At 40.8% G+C, this 20,436-nt stretch overlaps 1 long non-coding RNA gene across 2 annotated transcripts in view; it reads right to left on the reverse strand.

The window, feature by feature from the left end:
* LOC120408285 overlaps nt 1-20,436 on the reverse strand; it is a 205,853-nt gene that overhangs the window by 111,634 nt on the left and 73,783 nt on the right. For both annotated transcript variants that reach the window (XR_005600584.1, XR_005600583.1), the window contains exon 2: nt 8,553-8,664. This is a non-coding gene — a long non-coding RNA (uncharacterized LOC120408285). The remainder of the gene's footprint in view (nt 1-8,552; nt 8,665-20,436) is intronic.

A 20,436-nucleotide genomic window follows, 5' to 3' on the forward strand; every position in this document is an offset into this window, starting at 1 on the left:
CCATCTATCACCTCATTTTCAGTTTTTAAAACAAGGTCTTCATAGCTGTGACTTTGCCACAAGTCCCATGTAAGAACATGCTGCCTCTGGCACAGCCCAAGGAACATATTGTGACTCAGAGTCACAGTCTGGTGATGGGTTCCCCACTTACTCCAGGGGGAAAGCAATCAGAGTTTACTTCCCCTGGCTGGCTGCCTCAGTTGTGCTTGCCAGGATGTTGGGGAGCGGAGGGGAAGGCAGGATGTAACCAGGGCTCCACCCACATGCATGAGAAGAGGAAAAGCAGCCCAGCAAAGGCTGCTGCTCTTTCTCCATGCTGTTCCTTGTAATGTGGGTAGCCTGAGCAAGGAATCAATGGGCTCTTATACCCCTTACTCCCTTGCATGGGAACATAATACAGCTCATGACTGAGCCCTAAAAGAATAAAAAAGATTTAAGTTTTGGTTGCTTCCTTATTCCAGGTTATACAGATGACCTAAGTAAGGAGGCATTAAACTGCAGGCAGGAAGTGCTTCTTCAGTTCAAATCTATAGGACAAAATGATTTGCTTAATAATGGGGAACCCCTTTCAGAGCCAAATGTTTAGGCCCAAATGCATGACCGGGTGTCTGTATTTGTATCCAGAATTGCAGTGATTGCATGCCCAAATAGCTGTTTAGACATCCTGATTAGCCGTTTGCAGGGCCGGCTCCAGGCGCCAGCAAAACAAGCAGGTGCTTGGGGTGGTACATTTGCAGTGGGCGGCATTTGGGCCATCCTTTTTTTCCACTCACTTCCTCCCCTCTCACAACCCTGCAGAAGCGGAGCCACAGAGTAGCTGGGGTTCCAGCATGGGAGCTGAGAACCCACGGGACCCTGGGAGCTGTAGTTCCTTGCCTAGCTCCCTGCCTATAGAGCTAGCCCTGGAGCAGGGAAAGAACTACATTTCCCAGCATTCCCTTGGCAGCTATCAACAGGAAAGGGAGGGGTAAGGAGTGAGGTAGCTGAGCCATGCTGCAGCTTGCTGTGAGTGGAAAGGGGTGGCACTGTGAATGGGGAACAAGTATGCCCAAGGAGTAGAAGGCTTTGGCCCAGATGTCCCCTTCAGAAGACTTCCCCAGACTGGATTAGGGATACTGGTGTGACCTCACCTTGCAGCCCCCAAAGAAGGAACTGGCTGGACTAAATGGACAGTGCCCCTCTCTGTCTGAAGCCTAGCAAGGGAGGTACCTGGATCCCACTAGAATTGAAAATGAAAAGTAAGGGAGGGGAGGCTCTGGACCTGGGCAGCTTTAGATAAAGAACCAAGCACTTAGGATTTCCACTTCTGAGCCACGGACACAGAAATTAACTTTTCCTTTCCAGATTTAGCTAATCTTCAGCAAGGGAATCTAGCACCTGCCTTCCAGATTTGAACACCCTCAAAATTCAGGAGTGCTCAAGCTCAATTCAGGCAGCTGTTACTTCATTTCTCCCAAATCAAATATACTGATCCACTGTAACTTGTTGTAGAAAACGTAGGATAAAATTGAGCAAGAAATGCTTCCCGGTGGTTTTTAGGACTGGAATTGCTATTTTCAACAGCCATTGCCTTTTTTTTTTTTTCATTTTATTTGTTTAAAAGGAAGACAGTGATATTGCATTGGCAAATTCCTCATAGAAAGGAGGAGTGGAACAAAAGAATAATAAAGGCACCTCAATTTTTCCTCATTTATGTAGGACAGTCTTATAATATGCATCCAGATATCCTCCAGTCACACAAGCTGAAAATTGTTCCACTTTACTGCAGTTCTGTAAACATTTGGGAACCAATCCTGTCTGTGTTCTGTGTACATCCAAGATTCCTGCTGAATGACCTCCCCTGGGAGTGAGTTACCAGTGACCCAGGGCTGGGGCAGCAGGGGAGTGCAGGGGGGAGCCCAGGGCTGGGGGGAGGGCGCAAAATTTTTTTTTGCTTGGGCAGCAAAAAACCTAGAGCCAGCCCTGGCCATTTGAGCATGTGCTCACTCAACTCATACATACAATCACAGCAACTGTGTAATACTCCTGCTATTGAAGTCATAGCAGACTTACAAACCACTATATGTTGTAGAGGTGGACAAACAGCCACACCATATCAGCATGTGTTACACAAGCACAGAACGGGCGGGCGGGCAGGAGACTTCCACAGCTACATACCCAAGACACTCTTCAACAGGAGTTTTGGGAGCATAAATGGACACACATTGTTTGCCTATAGCACCTCTTTTAAAAATTCTTTCAATTAGTGTGTCATGGAAGTTCTTTACATTTTACTAGAAATGGATTCAGCTTTGATCAGAAACCCCTAAAATGCATTAAAAAGCCAGCTGGTTTCTAGTGATCATTAAAACACAAAGCACAGCCCAAATCTGTTGAAAGGTTGAACTAATGTTTATAGACAGAGCAGGTCAGGGATTTTCTAACATAAAACTTTTTGTTGTTGTGATTGTTAGGAAATATCAATTTATCAAAAATATTTTTTTTTTGCAAAAACATAGTAGTTTTGATTAAACTTTCCTCAAGAAGGTTTTCAGGTCCAGAATGGAATTTGGGCCAAAACTAGATAGAGATTAAATCTCAGAATAGCCAATAGCCCCATGCTTAAGGCACTTACCTGAAATGTGATGTCTGTTCCAATGAATATTATGCATACAAAGCAAAACAGCTCCAATAGGTGAGAGGGATTCAGAGCAGGGACTTGAGCCTGGCTCTCTCAACATCCCAGCTGAGGACCCTAGCTCCTGGGCTATTGGCTATTCCGGGATCATGCTCGCTCTCCAAATAACTAAATAAATGTAAAAGGTCTCAGGTGCAAACTGAAAAAGTTTTGAAACGTCAAAACTTCACATGAAACATAATTCTTGTTTTCTAGTCAGCCCTCTTTATGAACCCTTTGGGTAAGCGTCGGTCCAGTTTCAGCCCAGTCAGGGCAGATGTATGGATTGACTTCAAAACTATATGAAATTCACAGTCTCACATGGTTTCAGTGAAAAGGCAAGTGATGCTTGGTGGTGTTTAGTTTAAGTTTGGCTTTGAATTTCGGGGTTTGATCAAAGCACAACTCAGGGGGTAAAGATTCACATGGCTCAACACCTGCCCCAGAAATGTTTGCATGAATCCCAGTGAGTGTAAGTCACTGAGTGTCTCAGCATCGCTTTATAGTTTATAGTCATCATTAAAAAATATTTGCTTCATTTGCAACAGAGAGATGGGGAATTAAATGGAAAGAAGTTTACGTAACATACAGGCCAAAGCCTGACGTCCTTACTCGGGAAAAACTGTAATTGAAGTCCACGAGCTCTTGTTGAGTAGACAAGGAGAAATTGAATTTTTTGTAACCAGTTTCAAAGCGGCATCAAGCTTTCATATTGAATTACCTGGCATTTGTCAGTTTCTGCCCCAGCCTTACTGCTATTAAATTATATTTTCAGCTGCCACGAATTGAGATCTGTCTTGCTCTATTGCCCAGCTCTCCCTATGTCTCTGGGCTTGGGGGGTTGTTTTGTTTTTTGTTTTCATCCCTAGTAATTTAACAGAATAGATGTTGGGCCTGATCCTGAAGTCCCTATGCTGGAAAAACCTGTTGTGGATGCAACTGAGATGTTTCCAGGCATTGTTGTAGAACAGGAGTCCTTTGGTCTCTTTTCATTGTCCTTTATATAGCACCTCTTCCACGGCTGGTCCTCTGCTCTAGTTCCAGTTATGCTGCTGCTAATGTGTTCCAGTAAATTAAAGGGAAAATCAGTATGGTACGGATATCTGGATAACAGTGAATTAATTACTCCCCCTTCCCACGAAAAGAACATGAAGAGCACTAAAAGCCAGAGATGGCCTGATCCCATTGGAGTCAATAGTTCTTCCATTGACTTCAGAGGACTTTGGATCAGGCCTTCAATGCCCAACATAAGGCTTTGTGTAGCTAAAGATCAATATAACACAACTATTCAGTTGCTTAAGACAATTACGTAGTGGGGGGAGAAGTGGGTGGGGGGTGGGGGGCAGGCAGCCAGTTTCACATTTTCAAAGAGCACAGACAAAGATTCAAGGAGCTAAATCCAATAAAGATAAGGTTGGAGGGGGGTTATTTAACAGAAATTTTCTTGGCTTTTTCAAATGTTATTTTCAGCCCTTTGTAACTTTTTGTCCTCCTTACATTGCATCCATTACATGACCCTGTTTAATTTTATGGCATTGATTTATAGTTGATAATTATTTTGGTTTAATAGTTTTAAGGTGTCTCTTGTTTTACTGTTTGCCATCAACAGTCTCTCTCTCTCTCTCTCTACAACATGCCTTTGGCTAAAAAGGAGTTTATTACTCCATAAAAATGTCCTCAGCTAAATAATAAATAAATTCAACCCTTCCCCCCCACCCCCATCCTTTTTATGATTCTGGTTTTATAAATTTGGGGTGAATATTTATGTTTCTGAAGGTTACGGGACTGTTGTCATAAAAGCTGAAGCCCTCTATTTAGATACAACACAGGCAGTTGTAGTACGCATGTGATCACAATGACCCACCAGTGGCCCAGTTCTACTAATAAGGAAAACAAAGTGCTTAGTGAGTTTGCTTCCAGATGAATAAAATCCCCTTTGTACAGTCTTGTGAAGCCAGATGTGAAGCTTAACCAAAGTTAATGGAGGAACAAAATTGCTCTTTGGTGGACCACAAAAGATTCAGTCCTGTAGATAGATAGATAGATAAAACCCCACTAAAGTCGATCCAAGTTTGTGCCTGAGTAAGGACTGCAGGGTCTGGACCACAATGAACATAAATCAAACTAAGAAATATTCTGAGCCAGATAAGTAGCTGGTGCTACGGATGTTGTTTTCTCACAGGGTCACTTTGTAAATTCCTGGGTTCTGCCTCCACACTCAGGACTTGATACCACCTTGGAGTGGCTGCAGAGCTAGTAACATGATGTAGTGAGCTGCGGCAGGACTGAACCCTCCGTTTTGGGGGGGATTTTTTAGAAAATAAATAAGCAGTTATCATAAAGGTGCTATAAGCATAGAATATTATTTCCTCCACCCCATTTCCGTCACTGTTGTTTCTGTCGCTGCTGTCCACGTCACACAGACCGTGCCTTTTGCTCCTTCAGAATCCTTTTCTCCAGTCATCTTGGTTCCAACCCAGCACAGCAGTTGGGCACATGTAACTTTAAACAACTGACACCCATTGAAGTTAATGGGACAGCTCGTGTGCTTTGATTAATGCATGGATTGGGGCCTTAGTGCACAACTGAATCCTTTTTTAAAAAAACAATTTTCATTCTGATTCCAATGATTGAGACAGACTATGAATATCTGAGGAGTTTTTAAGTCACAAGTGAATGGCAGGCACTCAATCCCAATGAACTTAATTGGGCACCTATCTTCTCTTGTGCCTTGGAAAATCTCCCCCATTGTTCCTCGCTGTATGTATAATAATGAGCACCCACATTTCCAAGCCCGGTGTCACTAGTGCCACAATTCTGTAGTCTCTTTACCCGAGGGTTAGTGTTTTCTGATAGCACACAGGAGCCATTTGTTAACAAAAGCAAATGCCTGGAAGGAATGTTACACTGTAAACTTGAACTTTTTAAAGGGGAAATGAATTGAATGAAACAAGAAGTTGAAATGACAGGATCAAATTGAACCCTGGGGTAAGTAATAACATGGCTCTAGAAATGTCACTGAAAAACTGCACTCATTCAGATCAAGGTTGAATTTGGCTCACATAGTTCCAGAGACAGGCAATTACTGCAGAAAAAACGACTATCAATATTCATATACTTTTTTTAAAAAATGCACTTTGTGTTCACCCCACTTTTATGTTGGACCTCCAAAACTACTCTGGTAACTGATTTTACTAAGTTACTGGCAAGATTGTTTGCTGAAATGGTGAATTTTAAGTGAACGTTGCAGAAGCAAAAATGCAGATCAGGCTTCACAAATATTTGATTCTAACAAGGATATTAGGGTATGTCTACACAGCAAAGAAAAACCTGCAGCTGGACCATGCCAGCCGACTCAGGTTCATGTGGTTCAGGCCACCAGGCAGTTTCATTGCTGTGTAGAATTCCAGGCTCAGGCTGGAGCCAGAGTTCTGGGACCCTCCAAACCCGCAGGCTATCACTGGCCAGCCGTAGTTGTCTAGTTGCTGTGTAGACATATCCTCACAGAGGCAATATGGGCAAGGCAATATCCATCTAATGTCTCTCTAACATCCTGGGACCAACACGGCTGCAACTATACTGCACCTAACAGTGATATACATTCATAAAGAAACAAATATATTGTGTGACGTAGTCCTATAGTAGCTTAACTGAATTTATCATTGTCAGGGTACCTGTGGTAAATCCAATCCATTGCAGTGGAGAGCTAAGTTCCCTTTGCTGCAGCTAGCATGCATAGTAACTCAAACAGTCTGCGTCGTATGTGTCCAATCAAAGCAGCTTAAATTTGACTATCAGATACTTGCAATGGACTGATCACAAAAAAAGCTACAGCTGAAGCATTATTTACAGAAAGTGTTTGGGAAATAATAAATACATGGGATAAAATCGTGACCTACTTGTAGACAATTCCAAAACAGAAAAAAGCAGTAGAATTCAGAAATAAATTATTCTTTATTAATTATTTGCTCAGCACATGTTAGCAATTAAGATATATTTCTTAGGAAAACATCAGGTATTGTGTAGATTTCATAAACTCCCCAGTGTGACACTCCCAGTCTCAACAATTCCAGCACTGAGTCTCAAGAAAGGATTCAATTCCCTGAAGCTAAATCAAGACACAACTCAGCCATTATTGTTCAGTCCCAGCTTCTTATGACTTTCCTGAATTCTCTGTGTGGGCTTTACCTGGTACCACACATATCTCCCAACTTAGATGTTTGGACATACAGTCCGTTTCCATTTAATGTTACTTTAGGGGTGTAATCATTAAAGAAGAAAAATACCTCTTAGATTGTTAAGCCTATACCTTTCAAAGGGCAAAATATAGTATAGTCCCCCCCAGCACAGGGCATCAAATAACCCTGAATTCCTGGAAATAACTGAATGCCCCGCCCCCATCACGCCCACCACCCCTGCCCACTCCTTTCCATCCTCTTCTCTTTCTCTCTCCTCTAATGTTTGCATCTGTTCTTTATCTTAATCTAATTTTTTTTTGGTCAAATTTCTTTGTCCACAAAATAAGAATCAGGCAGAACAAGATTTAAGACTTTTTATAAATACATTTTGTTTTTAAACAGTGCAATACAAATGTATTTATATTTTAACCATTCATATTATATATAATCGAATATTTCAAGTAAGTTAAGGTTACGTAGCAAATGGCTAACTCATTAAGATAAGTTTATGTATAGTTATATTTGTTTTTTTCTGTGTGTGTGACAGTATGTGTGCATATATAAATAAGAAAAAAGTTAATAGAAAAAAGGTTCCTTACATTCCATGACTATATCCTTATTGAAGAATATGACTGTATTCTTCAGTGATGGTCCAAAATGCTACATCTTACAATACCAATTAGAGCTGGAAAATTGTTGCAAAAAATTGGTAACTAAAATTAATTCCATTCTGACCATATTTGTGACCCTTTTGTGTCCATTTTCTACCAACATTCAAGTGAATGAGTTTCACCTACATAAATGTTCCCAGAGAGCGAATTTCAAGATCTCAGGCTCTGATCAGAAGACATGGGTGAGGCACTACTTGACACAGCAAGGAGGCACGTTTCCCACAACCTCCTATCCAAGCCCTGGCAGAAAGACGATTAAAGATGCCAGACAAGACACGACTACACCCAGCACAATTAAGAATGTGCATGTAAATGCAACTACTTTATGTGAATCGTCAAATTATGTTAGAAAAGGTGCTTTGCTACTCCTGGGTGATCCAGGAAATATTAAAGTTTTAAATTCCTTAACCCTGTTTACTTACTACCTCCCCATGAGTGATTCAACCCCCCCAGTGGATTCTTCAAACCCTCTTCATTAAGGGGGAGAGAGGGAAGAGTGGGAGAAAAGGAAATAAGACTTAGCACCTTTCATTCAGAGAACACAAACAATACCATGTGATTTATGCAACCAATCATAACTAGCCAGAACAGCTCAAATCTGAATGCTGAATTATATCATATGGTGAATCATTTACTGAGAGTCTAAATAAAACTGGGAGTCTAGCAATAAAACATGTTGATTAATTTCAAATAGCAAGTAAATTCGAGGAAAGCATGATCCAGTTGTGGAATGTCCACCAGAAAAGAGTCTGAATATTTTGCTGAATATTAGTTGTTCAGCTGTATTAATGATACAGCTACTTTTTGGGTTTCTATTGTAACAGGTTATTATTTATAACCAGTACCTTAGGTTTATCATAAATGGTTTTAAAGCCTGAAACTGTTCACAGAAAGCTAAGAATCTACTTTAAATGAGGCTGTGTTTTCAGGTTCTCTGGAATTCGTGATACTGGACAGTAGGTAGGTTAAATGAGGAAAACCACAAATTTGTTCTTCACAACCATTCTCTCTTCCTCCCCACCAAATGCCCAGAACTTCCCTACTTACCACTGGTATCTTCAGAATGGCCTGGGGGCTCCCTCCCATCTCCTCCTACTCTCCCAAGGATGTCAGGAGAGTACTGGCCTGCTGTTTTCTCCCCACTTCACTTGGTGTTTCCCTGAGGATACAAGGTGAAGGAAAATAAGCTCAAATGGAGGGACATCTTGGTCAATACAACATTTACATTAGGATACTCTTACACTGCAATTGTCATGTTTAATGTGTTTGTGTCTGTACATCCTCCTATACAGAGGTCTGTTTTTTCTAACAATGGAATTCTTTGCCCTACGTGTCAGTCGCTTCCCCATAGTCTCCAATACTGATTTTAATGAGACTATTAACGTGCTTCATTGATTGCATGTTTGGGGCCATATTCATAAAAAGTGTGTCAAATTTCATGAGCACAAGATGATATATCAAGCACTTGCTGGAAGAGAAAAAACACACAAAGAAGATTCCTTAGATTAATAGTCAACAGGAAGCTGTTTGCCTACTTGTGATTTTGGACTCCTTTCTTCTAACTCGAGAGTGCTAACTATAAAATCCAGCACTCAGGGATGTCATGTGGTTCTCTGATACTCTTTGGAGGACTGTGGGTCCATAAAATAGTGAACGGATTGTACTCATCTATACGTGTAGTGTTTTAATCTGCAACAAGTGTAATATTGATAAGCCAACAAGCAAAATTCAATCTACCTCCTAATATGAGGTAGAAATAGTCTATGATTAAGTAAACTGTTTCAAAACACCATATATAGGAGACTATAACTGAACCAAAATTGGCTATGAAAAAATCAGGGTCTGCATCATTTTGCGATATACAGCATGCCTCAGAGTGCAATAAAAGGCATTTACTGTCATATTCAGCTTTGTTTAGTGGGGCATGGGACAGCATAGGTGGCATCCTTTGATGCACTTTCCATGCCACATGCAGCCCTGTATCGGCAGGTCTTTACTTTGTCTAGAAGCAGCAAATTCCTAGCCTAGCCAAGCCTCTAGAGCTGAATAAAAAAGCATGCCGATTTCAGGAAACAGAGGTGGTACAGGATAACTGTCCTGTTTGCAAAATGGTCAACTTTATATTGAACCCTGAGCTGACTGGTCCTTTGTCAATAAACACTCTCTGTTTGAAAAACAAAACAACTGTGTTTGAGTCATTAAGAGTTTTAAGCAGGGAACTGAGTCCTTTCAAATAAAAAGAAAAATCCATCACCATCTCACTACAGTTCTTCCCTGTACAACTGGGGACTGGTAGGAAGCCCACTGAAGTTAATGGGAGTCTTCTGCCCAATTTGAGTTCCAGCTCTGTCTCCCTTGTTTACCAGGGATCACACCTCATCTGGAACTCTATCCAGAACACAGAGACATCTCTAATATACTCTTCTACTAGAGATGTAGGTGGGTGAGGTAATAACTTTTATTGGACCAACTTCTCTCAGTGAGAGAGACACACTTTTGAGATTATACAGAGCTCTTCATCTGTCTCTCTCAGAAGTTGGTCCAATAAAAGATATTACCTCACCCACCTTGTTTCTGTACTATCCTGGGACTAACACGGCTACAACAACACTGCATATTGCAAATTAACATACTGTAGCTCTACAGTGCAAGTTAAACTGAAGCATGTAACTTTGTACTTGATCCAATGCCCACTTAAATCAATGGAAAGACTCCCATTGACTTCAATGCCCATTGGATCAGACCCTACACGACTACCTTTACAATTCCAAATGCAGTTAGGGAAGTTTTGGTGGGATGTGGTTACTACTTTAAATTTATCTTCCTGGTTCCCAGTTACTCCTGTACATTCTCTCTCTTTGCTTGGAAATTTCCAAGGCCATTTTTTTCCCATTTGAGACAGGGCAGTAATCACTCTGCTGGTCACCTGCTTGGACTTCAATATCCTTCTCCCATACTTAATTACAAAATGCGTTTAAATTGGGTGAAACCCACATTTTATTAATATGTTGAATTGAGACATTTTTATGAGTACAGATATAAAATCTCCATCATCATGAACCTCCACTAATGGTCTTGAAGATATTGTTTTTAATAACCAACAATACAATAAATGTATTAGCAGAACACACTGGGTGAGATTATTTTTCTAGTGCACGCAAAATGAATATCCTGGTTAAGCCTTCCTGGGCGGAGGTACTGACGTTTTCAATTATATTACAGGACTGGAGAGACCATCTCCTTGTTAAAAAGCTTTGGAATAGCTGCAAGATTTAGAGGGATGCTGTTTTATCTATTGTGTGGCCTATATTAATACCCTGCACAGCTAAGTACATTCTGTGGGGGGAGGAAGGGAAAGAGTGATAAACTGCAGTGCTTTCGCTTCTTAAATCCATGGACATGGACACCTAATGCAAGGTGTCTCACCCACACTTTCCATCACCTGATGTCTGTCAATGGATGTGTTTTATCTGACAGGAAGGATAGTATCATAGTGAAAGCACTAGACTGGGACTCAGAAAATTTGGATTCAGCGTCTGGCAGTTTCATAGATTGCCTGTGCAACCTTGGGCAAATCACAACCCCTCTGTGCCTCTGATCCCCATGTATAAAACGGGCATAACTACTGCCTTTCTTTCCCTCTCTGTCCATTTAGAATCTATTATTATTAGTCATGTTTATTACGGTAGTGCCTAAGGGACCACCAAGAATTGGGTCCCATTGTGCAAGACACTATAAAAACAGAGTAGTAGATAGTCCTTTCCCTGAAGAACTTACTATCTAAATAGAAAGGACAGTTGAAGGATTGAGGAAGGGGTAAAACACACAAGCAGAGTGAACAAAGCAATGGCAGCAAACGTCATGTTTATTCAAATTTTTGTTTTGTGTAGGGGGAGGGGGAAGTTTTACTTAGCAGGGGATAAATGGGAAGAAAAGGGAAGGGAAAGAGGTGAGAGGTGGACAGGGCTAGGCAGAAGAGGGTAAAAGGGTTTTCTTCAGGTCATAGACTCTTTCTTATTACAAGTACATACAGCACCTAGCACAATGGAATTACAGCCTCTAGGAGCCACTATAATATAAATAAATAAATATTCTACAGTAATGAAGTCAGGGATTTTAAAGGCATTTTACTACAATATTATAAACAGAAATTCTTGTGAATATTAAAAGCCAAATTCTCAACAAGGCCTCAAATCCATCACCCTGCACATTTTCATTCGCAACCAAACATTAGGGGATCACCAGCCTCAGATCAGCAGATGCCAACTACATTTGCATATCCTCACAGGTGGGGGCTGACCGGAGTTGTGCAGGCCGGAATTTTTACATGCTCAGAGCGACAGGCCAAATGTTAGGTGCACGAATAAAGGCCCCACGCTTGCAACGTTGGCACAAACCAGGGTTCCAACTTGTTGGAGGATCAGGGCCTCAAATGACACTTTCAATAATTCAGCCCTACGTGTCCTAAGTTAGCCCTCTTGTGTAACAATATGTGCATCACTGAGTGTAAAATAGCAAATTTTAATGAATCTTCCATCACTAATGATTGCCCTTATAAAGGGGTTTTAAAAACCCATATTCTCCTCCCCCTTAAAATATCCCTCAGATCTTGTTTGCATAGTTTTCTGTAAGGTGCCTTGTAGATTCTAAGCACCACTGAACCAGTCCTGAAAGGACACTGAGGCTACGTCCATACTTACCCGCCCGGGTCGGCGGGTAGCGATCGACTTCTCGGAGTTCGATATATCGCGTCTCATCTAGACGCAATAGTTCGAACTCCGAACACGCTCCCGTCGACTCCGGAACTCCACCACCGCGAACGGCGGTGGCGGAGTCGACGGGGGAGCTGCGGACTTCGATCCCGCGGCGTCTGGACGGGTGAGTAGTTCGAACTAAGGTAGTTCGAGTTCAGCTACGCTCTTCGCGTAGCTGAACTTGCGTACCTTAGTTCGACCCCCCCCCCAGTGTAGACCAGGCCTGAGACCCATGTGAATAAGAGTTTGCAGGATCAGGCCCTATAACACCCAAATAATAGTTTGAACAATGTCCAGCTTCCAGAAATGAGTAATAGGTAAGCATTTCACAAAGATTCATGAATGTATCGGCACAACACACCTGTTAGATAAGGGAATATTACTATTTCCACTCTGCAGAGGGGAAACTGAGGGTCACAGATTGAGCAACTTGCCCAGCTTTACACAAGTGAGGCTGTGGCAGAGTCAGGAATTCAACCCAGATCTCCTGAGTCTTCGATCCTGTTACTCCCTTTAAGCAGTAAAAGCTCTCACTGTGAAACTATCTACAGCACATTCACGCCAGTTCTTTCTCTCTCCATCAGCATTTCTAAAGTGCTTAGTCCTTAGCATCCAGGTGTTGATTGACAAGTCAGTTACATCCCATCATGTACCAGAGACTTCAGCAGGGAATAATTGTTTTCTACAATACTGAACACTGACTGATTCGGGAAAGCAGTAGAACATGTGCTTAAAATGAAGGAAGTATTTGAGCATCCTTCTTGAATAGGGATGTTTTCCTGAACCAGGAGTTCTCCCTCTTTTCTTCCTGTTATTAGAAAAATATACTGCAATATTCTACAGTATTTGTGCACAATGCCAGAATTTACAGTAGTGTTATCAGAGTGCTTTGGACAATTGTTTTCAAGCACCATACTGTTTTTTTGTTTTTTTAAAAAGAAAAAGATCCTTTTGCAGGTGCCCCACCATAGTCCTCTCAAAAAGTTTGATAGCGTTTAGACTTTCAAACCTGAGTTCAGCTTTTTCACTGAGCTGTGTAGTATACGCTGCCATTTGACACTACTGTCTGGATTTGCTGTTCTGCAGAGATTAAGAAACGGTGTTAAAGCAGAGGCAGAAAAATACTAATGGAGTGCAGGGCCAAAGTGGAGCTGTCCAAATCTGTTGTTTATACGGGGATTTAATTTTGCCTGAACTGCTTAGTCAGCTTAACATAAATCTGAAAAAGGCCACCTTCACCCAAAAGAAATATGAACAGGAATTCACAGGCACAGAAAAAAAGAATCAGCTGATCTCATCCATCTGTGTGAACAACATTACTTTGTTAATGTTCTTTTTGATTCACTGTCTCTAGTTCAAGATGATGGCAAACAGTCTAGGGAAAGCTGACTTCTTGAAGAGACACTGAATTGCTGGATTTTAAGATCTGTAGTACAGACTGTTCAGAACCAACACCTCTTGAGGAAGGGCACTGCTAAGCTTGCCCTCCAAAGAGGCACTTGGTTACTGCCGGAAGGAATTATTTTCCCCAAGATTAACCATTACATGAAGGGCAGGAAGTTGTATAGAAATAGTCTATGCTGCTTTTCAATATTTTCTGATCAACACTGTTTTGCACAGTACTTTGACTTATGCTGTTTATTGTCTGTATTGTTCTTCAGCACTATTCATCACTGTTGCTGGAATTTGTGGTCTGGTAGCAGTTTTCTACAGCACAGTGAAATAAGTGGATCATCACAGCAAACAAGCTACATCAGGTCATATCAAAATATCGTACACAGTAGCTGGGGTGTGGTTCAAAGCAGAGGCATTTGCTATTACTAATGTATCAATGTTTAAAATTAAAACAATCAAATGCAAACAATTATTCCTAGGCAAAGTTCAGAGAATTTAAACAAAAAGGCCAGATCCTAAATTAGCGTAGCTATGGTGAAGTCAAAGAAGCTATGCCAATTTATGCAAGCTGAGGATCTGGTCCCAAGTGAGAAAATTCAGACGTTAAGGAGCCTGACTCTCCTCTAACTTACACCTGTGTAAAGCAAAAGTTTCTCCGTTATAATCAATGTAGTGACAGTTGCATAAAGCCAGAGTAAGAAGTGAACCTGGCTCAAGGTTTTCATAATAATGTCAACTCCACTCCCTTGTACCCTCTGCCTATTGGAGGTTGTGTGGCTAGAGTACTGGACTGGCACTGAAGAAACCTGGGTTCTATTTCTAGCCCTGCCAGGTGACCTTGGGCCTCACCCTTTGTGCCTCCATTTCCCCAGCTGCAATATGGGGCTAATAATACTTATGATTAATTATACTTGCTTTGAGAGCTATGGGTGAAAGTGATGTAAGAACTAGATAATACTGGTATTATATGTAGTATTTTCTAAAATTGAAAATTCTGAACTTGACAATACTTTAAACTTTACTCGGGCAAAATTCCCATTTAAATCATCAAGCCAAATTTATCCCTGGGAATAGTTTCATTGGGCTAGATTTTGGATCCCTGTTACACCAATTGCAACTTCACTGAAATGCATTATTTTGGGATGCTTAACCTTTGATTTTCTTGACTCTTGTGCATTTAAAGTCTCGGGGTGAAGGGGAGAGTTGCACTAATTTCCTTGTGTTATTTAAAAGGGGACTAGGGATTTAAAAAAGAAGTTAGAAATGTTAAGTTAAACTAAAAGAGCAGACTAAATCCAACTCTGACGTAAGTAGAAATAATTCCATCCGAGTCCATGGAATTGCATTGCATCCTGTTTACACCAAGCCTAAATTTGGCCCAATCCGTGCATATGGCCATTATATAGCCAAAATGTGTGATCCCACATCACACAAACTCAGCAAGACAAATTCTGCCAATGTAACGCTGGTGTTGGGAGAGAGAGCAGTTTGTCTCACTTTCTTTGGATATGCAATATAATCATTGTGTATTCTAAGAAGGCACCGGTGCCCTAAGGAAATGTGCTTTTCTTTGAGACATCAGGGAGTCAGTGAATACACCAAGGAGTGCCTGCGGGAACATTGACAGAGCCTCAAATATAGCAGATGCCACTGTCATGCAATTTCATTCATTATGTTGTCTATCTTATCCTGCATTCATCATCATGGTATCTGAGCACCTAATGTGATCAACGGAATATAACAAACAAACTTGAAATGTTTTCCTAAAGGAACTGGAAAGACATTTTATAGAACATGGACGGTTTCTGAAAGAGCAAGAGGAAAATCTCTAATAAAGTAAACTTTTTGTCCTTGCTTGACATCCACGCCTTCTGTATAAAAAACTATTCCTTAGACGAGAGGAAACTCTGTTTCAACTAATGAGCTGCATTTTTAAAAGGGGGTAAATCTATAATGGGATTTCGTGCCGTAAGGAAGCCTAGATATATCAAAGGTGAGCTTATACTGCAGAGCCATACATTGAGTGTAACTGCTGTAAATTAATGGTTTTCTATCAAAAATGATAAATTTTATTGAGTGGCATCCTAGATTCTGAAGGCAGATTTGTTGAGTATTCATGTGATAACAGAAGATTAATGTTTTCTGCATAGATCTTCCCGAATTTAGTTCTTTGTGAGATATTGAACAATTTATCCCTTTTTCTTTTGAGTTTATCAAAGCCACAAGACATAATCCATTCTTCATTTGAAGAAACAGGATTTGAGTCATCATTCACAGAATATGCTTCTTTTACAAATGTCCAGACCAAAAAAAACCCACTATTTTTGCTTAAGCCAAGGTATATGGAATAGCCAACCAAATAGATGAGGCAAGATAGAATTTGCAGATAGCAAGTGTGCCATACCTGTTGAAATAGCAGAAAAATATTTGTTTCTTTAGGGCAACGTGTGTTTTAAAAGTGATCCAGCACAGTTCAAAATGAAAATTGTCAAAAATTCAACAATTCTTTCTCACATGAAACTGACTGTTGAAAACAATTAGCTATAGTTACTCATCGTCTCTTCCCACTCTGTTTTATTGGGTAATGGCAAGCAATGTAGATGAAGTAAGATAAATTAATGAATGATTCCTAATAAATCATTTGTTCAATGGATTTGGCCTCTTTTTGTATTTGTGAATTGTCTATGAATGGCCTGTGGTTTTTTTCATATATATTTGTTACCTAGAATTACTTGCAGAATAATTTCTATGAATAATTCTTGGTCTGCAGACTACGCATGAGCAATTTGTTGTGAGAATTCAGTATTTGCATCAGATAAGCATAACTCGCAAAAATCAAGATAACCACACAAACACTCCAGTGTAAAAGTTCAAACGTCACTTTCCATAATTAATCTCCAATAGTCACCTCAAAATCTGCATTTAGCTGAACATTCAAATAGCATATTCAGCTTCTAGAATATTCAGAAAACCAAGCATAACATAGTGAAAATGCAATTTTTTCAGAGGGATTATTAACAAAAAATAATGTGGGATATTCACCCAGCGCTGCTGAATACATTCACTGTATCATTTTGCAGAAGGCAATCCAACTAATGTAACTCTCCTTAATCTGATATCCAGAGAGTTCTCCCTGTCTACTCACTCAGTGAAGCCTCAGAACAAAGATACTAAGCAAATTCTGACTCTCAAATAACCTCAACTTCTTTTTTTTGCTTCTCAGCCACAAAGGTCTTTTAACATAGGCAGCAAGATCACACTAACTACCCTGTCCAGTACCAGATCCTATTCAAAGTTCTCATCTCAGTTTTCAAAGGCCCTTAAATGCACTCAGCTTGAAGTACTGTATCTCAAAACCCACCTATCTTTCTGTGGCCATGACCTGCCACGATCACTGCCCTTGATGATTGCAGTTGAGCTGCCTGTGCATACAGAGAAATGCACTTGTTTAGGGGATGAGGTTCTACATCCATAGAAGCTTGTTTCATAAGGAATTCAAATGACCCCGGATTTTACTATGAACAGAACAAACCTGAGACCCATCTCTTTACATCAGTTAGCCCACAAACAAATCTCAGAATACAGTTTTTCTTGACAGTCCATGAGGCAAGGGAAAGAATATAGTCTTTTAGACTGGATAATTGTTCCCAGATGCCACAGTGATGGAAGTATTAATATTAGGTGGGCCTCATTTTTGTCCCTGCAAACTGTTGCTCCGTTGTTTGTTACTCTTCTATTTCTCAGGAAAAGGCAACATTCTGTATTCCTTAGCAACAGAGATTTGGACATGGTTACATTCTCTTCAAATGGAGATTTACTTGTGAAAAACAGGCTGGATTATAAATTTTGAAGCCAACAATTTTGCTTAAAATGGGCACTTTCTTGAGCAAAAAGTTTGCAAAACATGATCATTTTTTGGTAGGATTGACTAATTTTTGAGTTTGTAATGAAATACAAAATATTCTGAAATTCTGGGCAGCTTTTTTGCACATCACCCTTCATCATGCCTCTCCTCCCCCCACCCTCCCTGCTTCACTCTGTAGCAGAGAGGATTCCTTTGGAGGATCTGGAAACCAGCAAGCAGAAATCCAAATTTAAATCCCTCTGTCTACACACTGCTCTTTTCCCAGAGTAGAGTTTTCTCATATTTCAAGGACTTACAAAATGGTGATTTGAGAGAACACTTTGCTCATTCAGTTGTTCTTAGCTGGGTCACATACTCATTTCATCCATGGGGATAGCCCGCTGACATATGGTAGCAAACAGCAAAGCTAGAGCTCTGAAGATGTAAATGTTTTGTAAACTCAGCAAGAATGTCATTGAATAAGAAACCTCCATGACTTTGGATAGTGGAGGAGCAATGATGGGCAACAATGTAAGGGTGAATAAATACAGTGCTTCAGGGTGTACACTGATTGCTTGTTGCCATCGCCTGTATCTCTCTGCAAAGTTAATTAGGTGCATCATGTGTGGGTAGTGGAAGATTTGACTTCCTCTGCATCAGCAAGGGGTAATAGATTCATGGACCACTGGTCTTACTTTAAATGGCAAAATCCAGTTCTAGGTACATATATTTCTTCCACCACCACATTATCTGAGCTCCTCAGTCATTAATGGATTTTATCCTCATAACACCCTTGTCAGAGGAGGAGTTACTATTCCTGTTTTACAGGTGGAGTATTGAGGTACAGGGTAGATTAAGTGACTTGCCCAAGGTTACACACAAGTCTGTGACTGAACTGGGAGCAGAACCAGTCCAGGGCCCTACCCCTTCTTTCGAATATAACCTTCTATTTGCTCCAGGTGGTGATGGACATGGGCATTGACCTATCCTAGGAAATATTAACAGTATTGATCTTGAAAATGGAAAGAAAATATGTTCTATTTTGCATGTCACACTGTCTAGACCAGGGGTCTCAGACTCCCAGTCCATGGGCCATCTGTGGCTCACGAGCCTCCCCAATGTGGCCTGCAGGGCTCCAGCAGTTTTGGGGCCAGGTCTCTCCCTTGGCCCCACCTGCCACCCCTTGGCATCCCCCATCAGGGGACCCGGCAGCACAGCAGAGCTGAGCGGCATCTGCCTACTCGCTTCAGTGGCTGAGAGCCCCACCCTGCAGCCCTTTTTCTGAATCTTTTCCAATTCTAAGATATCTTTTTTGAGATGGGGTGACCCATATGCACACAGTATTCAAGATGTGGACATACCATGGATTTATACAGAGGCAATGATATTTTCTGTCTTATTATCTATCCTTTTCTTAATGATTCCCAACATTCTGTTTGCTTTTTTGACTGCTGCTGCACATTGAGTGGATGTTTTCAGAAAACTATCCACAATGACTCCAAGATCTCTTGCTTGAGTGGTAATAGCTAATTTAGACCACATCATCTTATATGTATAGTTGGGATTATGTTTTCCAATGTGCATTACTTTGCATTTATCAACATTGAATTTCATCTGCCATTTTGTTGCTCAGTCACTCAGTTTTGAGAGATCCTTTTGTAGCTCTTCTCAGTCTGCCTGGGTCTTAACTATCTTGAGTAGTTTTGTATCATCTGCAAATTTTGCCACCTCACTGTTTACCCCTTTTTCCAGATCATTTATGAATATGTTGAATAGGACTGGTCCCATACAGACCCCTGGGGGACACCACTACTTACCTCTCTCCATTCTGAAAACTGACCATTTATCCCTACCCTTTGTTTCCTCTCTTTTAACCAGTTACCAATCCATGACAGGACCTTCCCTCTTATCCCATGATAGTTTACTTTGCTTAAGAGCCTTTGGCGAGGGAGTTTGTCAAAGGCTTTCTGAAAATCTAAGTACACTATATCCACTGGATCCCCCTCATCCACATGCTTGTTGACCCCCTCAAAGAATTCTAGTAGATTGGTGAGGCATGATTTCCCTTTACAAAAATCATGTTGACTCTTCCCCAACAAATTATGTTCATCTATGTGTCTGGCAATTTTGTTCTTTACTGTAGTTTCAACCAGTTTGCCCGGTACTGGACTTCAGCCGGCAATTACCGGGGTCACCTCTGGAGCCCTTTTTAAAAATTGGCATCACATTAGCTATCCTCCAGTCATTTGGTACAGAAACTGATGTAAATGATAGGTTACAGACTACAGTTAGTAGTTTTGCAATTTCACATTTGAGTTCCTTCAGAACTCTTGGGTGAACACCATCTGGTCCTGGTGACTTATTACTATTTAGTTTATCAATTTGTTCCATAACCTCCTCTAATGATACCTCAGTCTGGGACAGTTCCTCAGATTTGTCACCTAAAAAATATGGCTCAGGTTTGGGAATCTCCCTCACATTCTTAGCTGTGATGACTAATGCAAAGAATTCATTTAGTTTCTCCACAATGGCCTTATTGTCTTTGAGGGCTCCAGTTAGGGCTAAATGAAGAATTGCCTCTCCTCTTGTGGGTTCCAGGACTAGCTGCTCCAAGAAGCTATTTTTCTATTACAGGAACCTAACAAGTTTTGAGAAACAAATGAACAAAACCCCGAGTGATAAATTCTTCAGTTTACACTTAGACCATCTTGTTTGTCCATGAGTGCAGTGCAAAGGGGTTGTGCAGAACACCACCACAAAGAGCACCAAGACACTTGGCTTTGAATTTCTGCACCCAGGAGCTCACCAGTGTATTTCTCACCAAGTGAGTAAACCAGCTGGGATAAAATAAGATGTTTTTTCTTAGTGGGGAATCATAAAATGAAGTAAATACAGATACAGGACTGCTGCCTGATTATTTTTCCCCCACAGGGGCACC

The sequence above is a fragment of the Mauremys reevesii genome, linkage group 6 (genome assembly GCF_016161935.1).
Source record: "Mauremys reevesii isolate NIE-2019 linkage group 6, ASM1616193v1, whole genome shotgun sequence".
In the NCBI taxonomy this organism is placed as follows: Eukaryota; Metazoa; Chordata; order Testudines; family Geoemydidae; genus Mauremys; species Mauremys reevesii.